The following is an 8,682-nucleotide window of genomic DNA, read 5'->3' as shown; positions in this document are numbered from 1 at the left end:
TTTTCAACAAAAAATGCTAAATTTATTATAATTAACAACCATTACATATTGAGATTCCACGGGACAGAAGAAAATGTGAGAGAGTTTTGATAAAAGTTATGAAAATAAGCAAGTCGAAGGGTTGACATTCTTTTTTATTGATATCGTTCAACATTCTATAGTATGATGCTTTGATTACACGTTTTAAATTTAAGAGATAGTATCGACAGCAAGTTCATGCATCATTCAAGGATAAAAATTATCTTTCAATGATTTTCATTCAAAAATGTCGATATTTTTTACTTTTTCAATAATCAAAGCAATTTAAACATTTGAAGGAATAGAACAAAAAAAAAAAAAGAAAAAGAAAATGTTACCGGTGGACTCGAAAGTAAGACTCTAGATTCATTTTCACTCCTCAAAAATGCCCTCTTTCCCCCAGTCTCCGAGTGGATGAAATTGATGGAAAACACGATCTTTGTACATATAGTTTTCCTTGAGCTACATGTTTCACAAAACTTGGAGAATTATATGATTGCTAATACCAGGTGGAAATGTTTTCTGTCACTAAGTTTTACCGTTGATAAAGATTGCTGGGGATTGAATTCAAAAAACAGCAAACTAAATTTGAGATAGAGGTTTTTGTAAAATGGACAACACTGAATTAATGCTGTAAATGCCAAGAAAATTTAAATTTCAGTATAGAGAGGTTGTCGAGAAACAGGGCCAAACACATTAATTCCGAACAAAATTCGTCAAGTTTAGAGTATTAAAATTAAAAGATCAAGGTAGAGGAAAACAACAAAAAAAGATGGATATTCATCAAAAAATGGGGCTGAGGAGTCTATTTATAAATTCAGAATTTTTAATATTTTACTCATTTTTTAGATTTCAGAACAAGGTAATTTTGGGTTTATGTCACACACTAATTAAAATTTTCTTGTAGCAAATTCTTAAGGAGCTTTATTCTTGAATAGGCCTTGACAACATCAATATTTGCAGCGAAGCACTTTAATCAGATTTAATTTACAACACAAGCCTTTATCAGATGTGTTTACCTTTCGAAAGGTAATACTTTTCTGCTGAAACATTCATTGAAATATTTTTCTTCTGAAACTGTTTTGAAGTTATGTATACGAATTTTCAGTACTTGTAGTTTCATGCTCTCATGGAAATTCAGCATTTAAAATGTCAACATGCCAGTAAGATCGTTTGCAAGGCAGAACAAATTTATAAAACATTCTGACTGTGCAACGATACAACTAGTTAAAACGAAGTATAAATCCATATCATTCATATAGAGTTGACAGGAACAAATCACTTGAATAAAATTCTCAAGCTCAAAATGCATCATCTTCACTCCAAAACATATTAAACTCAAGATACGTACGATTCAGCAACAACATCACAAAAAGGTAACAAAAGCTATTTCACAACATATCGATTAGCAAAACTAAACATTATATTCAGGAATATGTTTCACAATAATAGCGACCGAAACAAAGATGACATTTCACATAAATGAGGCATAACTAGCGAAGTAAATGTCCATCACTTAACACTGCAAATGTAAGCAAGCACATTATACAGACGGCTCTAGACAAATCACCAAACGTAAAATCCACAACCGAGCTATTTTAATTGAAACTTTATTTCATCTAAGACACAAACAATTCGCTAATTTCGCCAAAATCTTTTTTTGAGATTAAGAAATACGAAAACAAATGACTTCGATTAACATGCGATTGCTATTCAGAGGAACAGCGGTTAAAGGGCTATTTGGGTTAATCGTGACGCCAGAAGAGGGCGTCTTGGACCGCTGGAATCGCCAATACTCCGAAAAGCAACTAAAATCACGCGCACTTATAAGTGGGCATGGTGTTATTTCTCATAGCTGGTGGGGAGGGGAGGAATTTTCTCCCACATTTGAGAAATAATGTGTTAAACTGAATCTTCAGAAATTTTCATGTTGAACATTTCATATGACCTCCATTAAACTAGAGTCCTTTCAGGAAAACGTTATTTTCAGCCAGCCATCAAGTATAAAATATCATGTTTTGGCCATTGCAGTATCTGAAGTTGTTGTTTAACTGTTTTTAAGGTATTTCGAAGCTCTGAATGCATCAGTGTCAAAGAAAATCAAAAAACCTCTGCAAACTTATCAACACTGCTTTCGACGAGAAAACAGCAAACATGTTTTAAAAGCGCTATCTAGTGTCGGCAGAAATTAAATTGCAGAACACTCCTCTTTCTTGTTTAAATTCATCGAATATTTCAAGGTAACCTTAACTGTGACCGTTATTAATGTATTGTACTTTTGATATTTACATAGAAGATTGTTTAACTGGTAATGATTTTCGCTAATACATTATTAATTTTATGGTCAGTTCTGAAATACGTTTCATTTTCAGCGTCTTAATATGCTAGTGAGTTTTGTACAAATTTTCTAAAGTATAGTTCTGGAACATGCATGCGCTTTTGTGTCTTATCAAAGATCTTTTAAATGTCCAATCCTGATAAGGGGATGAGTGGAGAATGGACAGATTCTACACGTGACATTTCATTGTTTGGGATTTTAATTTCAGCTTCTGTGATATTTTCTTCTGAAAATAATTACATGACATGTTCAAGAAACTAGAAATTAAAAGCAGGTTTTTAATCAAGTAAATACATGTTTTAAGCTTTTACGCTCTACGTTGTGGTTTATTTTTTCGCTGATGTAGTATTTTTTTTTCTTGAAAGGAGCAAGATATTTTGCTCTCATTTCAATCGTTATAAATTCGACTTTTAGCATGATTTGGGTAATTACTTAAATAGATTTATATACATGTGATGTGGCTCTCTCTGATATGGAAGGTTTTTGATTGAGTAAGTTGTGCGTACATGAAAACAGCGTACTTAAAACTTTTAAAAAGACATTGAAAAACATGTTGCAAGGGATCTCAGAAACAATATTTTCTTGTAAAAGGTCATTTTATCCTGTAGTAGAGTTATTGTGGGTAAAATAGGTTAAAAAACAGCAATTTTATAATCACACCTGGATAGCTAAAATATAATATTGATTCAACCAGTAATTAAAATCCTCAGGAAATTCAAATGAATATTCTTGATGCCATTTTGAGTGAAATATGGAAAAAGCAAAATTTTACTACTAATAAAATTATTTCAAATTACGTTGCCAGTGACTTATTTTCTTCTATATGGTGGAGTAAAATAGATGACCAACAGTGTAAAATAAGTCATTCTTTAAAATTTTTAATTGAACAATTAATTTATTGAATGGTAAAAATGTACTTTTCTTTACTAATTAGAAAACAAAACATTTTAAGAAAATAATGTCCTTTGTGATTCAACTAAGGGTGGATAATACTTTTCACTATTTAGGTTACTTCAACCTTTGAAACCCTCTCTCCGGAAAAACAAAGAACTTTCACTTTCTTGTAGAGACTTACCCAGTACTCGGTAACTACTCGGTACTCGGCCAATACTGAGTAGTTGCAAAAAATTGAATATTGTAAAAGACAGATACTAAAATTTATATTAAAAAAGAGAGCAAGCATTATATTCTGCAATCATTTACTATTAAAATTTATAAGTCAAATTTTAATTTTGAGAATAATGAAGTTTGTAATGCTTCAATGGAATAAATCTTTATTTTAATGTCCCTAAAGTAATAAAACTTATTTATTAAAAATTATGCAAAAAAGGTAAATATAGAAAATATGGAATTTTTACATTAAAATGGATTTTTGCTACAAACAAAAATTAGTTATAAAAAATATAAAAATACCTTTGCTTAAAAAATAAAAGGAAATAAAACAACGTTAAAAGCACAGTGCAGGAACACTGCAGACACGTGTTTTGGCATTGCAAGGAATTCCTTTTTCAATGCACAAAATGGGAGCTCGTAGATTTAAAGGCATCCGACAAAAGTCGGATTTTTTTGTTGAATGTCTTTACGTTCTTTAGCTCACATGTTATGCACTGAAAAAGACGTTCCTTGTAACAGGGGGGGAAGGGGCAGAAACACGTGTCTCCAGTGTTCCTGCACATTTGTTTTATCTGCTTTTAAAAATTATTTATGTTTGGCAGACTAGAACTATAATTGATTGGTATACAATGAAACCCCTCCTAACGGACACCCCTCTTATGCGAACAATTTTTAATTCCCCAGTTCCAATGCAAATAACATTATTAAACCCCTGTCCTGCGGACACCTCTCTATTGCGGACAAAAAAAATTGTCCTGTTAGTGTCCGCATTAGAGGGATTTCACTGTAATTTGTTTTAATTCCAACTTGATTAATCATACCTTTTATTTATTTATTTTTAATTTTAAAAATAATTTTTTTGTAAAATTTTTGACACGAACAAAATTGTCCATATAATGTGTAATTAAATTTCAGCAGGAATTTAGTTTTCAAAACCATTATATGGACAAGGAGGTCTATACTACTATTCCAATAAGTTCAAAATTCATCACGTGTCTGTCGGTGGTTCTTCTTAAAACATAATTGGTAACTCGGCCGAGTAGTGAAAGGCCGAGTACTCGGCCAAAGTGCTACTCGGTACGTCTCTACTTTCTTGTGTGAATTTCTCCCATTATGATTCTTCATTCTGGGGAAAAAAATGATTGCATGAAATAAGCATTTGTCATTTTTTTTCCTTAAAGACTTAACTTATACCCACTTTGCAACTTTTAAAGATAGGGCAATGACCAACATGAGTGTACTCTGAATCAATTGCACAATTTTCTCCCAAAGAAAAAGATTTTTTTTTTTTTTGTGTTTCTTCAATTTTGTTAATTTATTGTCTCGGTTGTCTCTCTCTCTCTCTCTCTTTTTTTTTTTTTTTTTTTGTGCCATCTTTCAAAACTTGTCCTGGTGGTTAAAATTTTATCAGTTTATTTCTACATACATGTACTTTTTCTTTTGTCATTCTTCAAAGCTTCTTTAGGAGTTGTTTTTGGTGTAGGTGATGCTACATTACATTCCAGGGTCCCCTATACCTACTAAACATTTTTATCTAGACCAGGAGCAGAGCAAACCCTGATCCAGCGCCCCTAGAGGATGGCCCGGCTTCTGGGGTGGGCAGCAAATTACGAAATTGAAACTTTTTTAAAGTATGAATGTCTGTTTTAGCACATGGGTACCCATATCAGGGTTCGTACGCTTCTTCAAAACTCCTCCAATACTCCTTCATTTATAAAAAATTTTTGAAGGACCCTTCAAACTCCTTCATTTTGGTTTTAACTCCTTCAAAACTCCTTCTTTTTTAGTTCAAGACTACATAATCTTCTTCTATAACAGAAACTTAAAATACTTCTATTGACAACTAACTTCGTCACAAAGACAATTTAATGTAGTAATTTCGTGCATTTATTTTTTTCGATTTACAAATTGATCATTTGTTAATTCATAAAAGTTGAAGGTGAAAATTTTATTAGAAGACTAAGACATTTCATAAGTGAAGTAAAACATGCTTAAATGGTGCTTGGCTATTTTTTCAAGTTTTATGATTATTGTTTTTTCCTCCACCACACTCAGAGCAGCAAAAGTCAAGTTGTCTAATTATTATTTAAATATTTAAAACTACATAAGTAAATGTACTTATGTACATAAATGTGTTAAGTGATTGCGTTAAAAAAAAAAAATTGTTTAGTCAATCGCAGTTATGATATTGTAAAAAAGGGTCATCCACAAGTGATGTCATGCTTTGAGGAGGAGACGGGCTCATGAAATTGTGACAAGGGGAAGAAAGAGGGTGACAAAAAGTGACATCACGCAGTTATTGTAACAATATGTTTATAAAAAATATGACGTGACAAGAAAAGAAGTTTGGAGTGAAGTGTGACACTTAGTGATGAAGGGTCAAATTGATGGTCAAATATATTGAAAAAAGTGTGACATCATTTAATGACAGCCCATTAGTACTACTTCAAAATCTCATTTTACTCCTTCAAAACTCCTTCATTTTATTTCTGAAATTGAGTACGAACCCTGCATATGCAAAATTGTAAGGGGGGGGGGAGGCTCAGATATTTTCCCCATGGTTTAGCAGGATATTTTCATCATAGAAATCTATTTCGGTACAGATTAGAGTTATTCAAATTTGACATTTTCAATGACTTATTCTTTAATGGCTGGAGAAGAAATGTTTTTACATTTTTGCAGAGAAAAAAGTATTAAAAGCAAGGAAGTTCAAATTTCTAAGGGGGGCTTGAGCCCCCACTTGCCCCCCTATATGGGTGCTCCTGTTTCAGCTAGGATTGGCTTTCTGCCGGCAGAAACTAGTTTTTGCCGTGCCAGTGGCAGAAACTGGTTATAACCGGTTAAAACCGGCAGAAACTGGCAAAAACTTAAAATTGTCTTAAAAAACTAAAGTAATTACTAAATGATATTTGTTTAAACTAAAAAATTAAACTTCATTTCATCATTGTAAAAAATAAAATGTTATGCTAGTGTCCTTGATTTAGTTCAGAAAGGGAACTTTTCAATTGCTAATGCTCGTAATATTTGGATTAATCTAACAAAGGACAAAAATCATATGGGTTCTTAGGATAGAGGAGTGACATACAAAATTAAACTGGCATTACTGTTTGTAATTTGCTCGCAAATAAGTTTCATCTAAGTTGCTTGTCATTGAAATTATTATGTGCTTCAAGAAGAAAGTCAAATTTTACTTCCCAATATTAATCTAGATTTTGTACTTAATATCACGGCTTTGCAAAACAAATTGGCCCCACTTCTCGAAACTCATTTTTCCAGTCGAATTTTTACCACTACCCTAGTTACTACATGATGGACCAGTTTAAAAAAATGTACAATTTAAAAGTTTTATGAATATTGCTTGTTCCTTGATGCATTGCCTGCTAGCTCTTCTGTTGCAAGAATATTCTAAAGTTTCTCATTCGTGCATATTAAATTGAGAAACTATTTAGATTTTTGGAACCACCTTTTCCAAGAAGCAACTGCAGGGTCCAAACAATGTAACATTTGATTCTGAATTGTGATAATATTGTAAATTAAACTGTGCTTTGGATAACAATTAATTATTTTTTTCATGCATTTTCTACTGTGTGACAATAGTTTTTTTTTTTTTTTTTTGTCATTTTGAGTTTTTGCCAGTTTCTGCCAAAAATGTGGCAGAAAGTGGTTTTTTGCCATGCCGGTTTTAACCGGTTTCTACCAGTGGTTTTAACCGCCCTGGCAGAAACTTGCCAGCCCTGGTTTCAGCACTATAAGATTCAATATTTCAATTCTAATTAATAATAATTTAGAGTGTACCAGTGCTTAGACATGCAAAATATAGTTCTGAAATTTTCAAGAAAATTAACTTAATTTTAGAGATGGTAAATTGCATGATTTAAAAGTCTTTTGAAAATATTAATATCTGTTTCAGTGCCAAAAAGATGCACTACTTTTATGTTAAAAAAAGATAAAGTGTGTACCAGTGCTTGGATATGCGAAACCCAGCTTGGAATTTACGTAGAAACTCACTTTAATTTCAAGCACATAACTATTATTTTTATTTATTAACATATTATTATTTTATATTATTATTATCATTATTCAATGGGGGCAGTAGGCGGTTCTTGTCAATATCGCCTAGGGCGGCAGAACAACTAGAGCCGGCCAGCCCTGCCTTGAGATATTGATTTGGAATGTGAGGAGCCTTGGTGGAAAAAGATCTAGGTATAGCTTATAAATTTCCTCTAATTCACCAAAAGCTTAGAATTGCCTGGAAACTTATTCCTGACAGGTTAAAAGCTTGATCAGGTAGAAATTGTTTTTGAATATTTAATGTATCAAATTTATGATGCATGACATGCTATTTTCTTAACCCGGGAGAACTCGCATCGGGCCTCTCAGGCCCGGTCATTACAAAACTACGCTGCCAAAAATCACCCCTTCAACGGAAATGAATGAGGTCCATAGTAGCTGCGTTCGAGGTGACCTACATACTGATCACATGCTTTTCAGGAACGTACATTCCCCCTTTTCCTCAGAAAATTCCGGTTCGGACCTCAGAGGCCCGGGGCGAGCGCTCACGATTTTCATTTCAGATTGTGAATGTAAAGGAAGAGGTTGTGAAATGCATCGCTATTTAAGCTACAAAGATGAAAGGAAGAGGTTGCAGACCTTGTTGGTTGAGGTTTCAACTGATGAGAACTCCCTTAATGAAGATGATGAAGAAGAAGTTGACACAGAACAGTAAAGCGATCATCAGTAATGCTCAGAAGAAGATTTAGATTCATGTATCATAAAACTTTCTTAAACCTTACTTTTTAAAACATATTTTAGAGGCTGTTTATCTATTTATAATTCAGTGTTGAAAATACATTTTTTTTTCTATTTTGCAAACTTAGTTTACTGAAATAACCACTCCGGGTCATTGGAGCCCCCCCACGAGTGTTCGTGTGACGAAAAGTACCGCGAGTTCTCCCGGGTCAATTTCTAATGCACTCTCTTAACCATTTCAGAAGGGATGCTCATAAGAAGCGAGTTTTGATCGAAGCCCCGAGCCAATGGCATTCTGCGTGTTTGGCCGCCGTTCCAACCTCTTCAGGAGAATGGCGTCTTCTGCCGCTGCCGGCAAGGTCAGAGAGAGGCCCAGTTCGGACATGGCGGCGTTCAAGGAAGTTTTCGGGAAGGCACGGCACATTGTTGCACTGACGGGAGCTGGCATCAGTGCAGAGAGTGGC

Source organism: Uloborus diversus, chromosome 6, assembly GCF_026930045.1.
Source record: "Uloborus diversus isolate 005 chromosome 6, Udiv.v.3.1, whole genome shotgun sequence".
Taxonomy (NCBI): Eukaryota; Metazoa; Arthropoda; class Arachnida; order Araneae; family Uloboridae; genus Uloborus; species Uloborus diversus.
Note: the sequence above shows the minus strand (reverse complement) of the source record.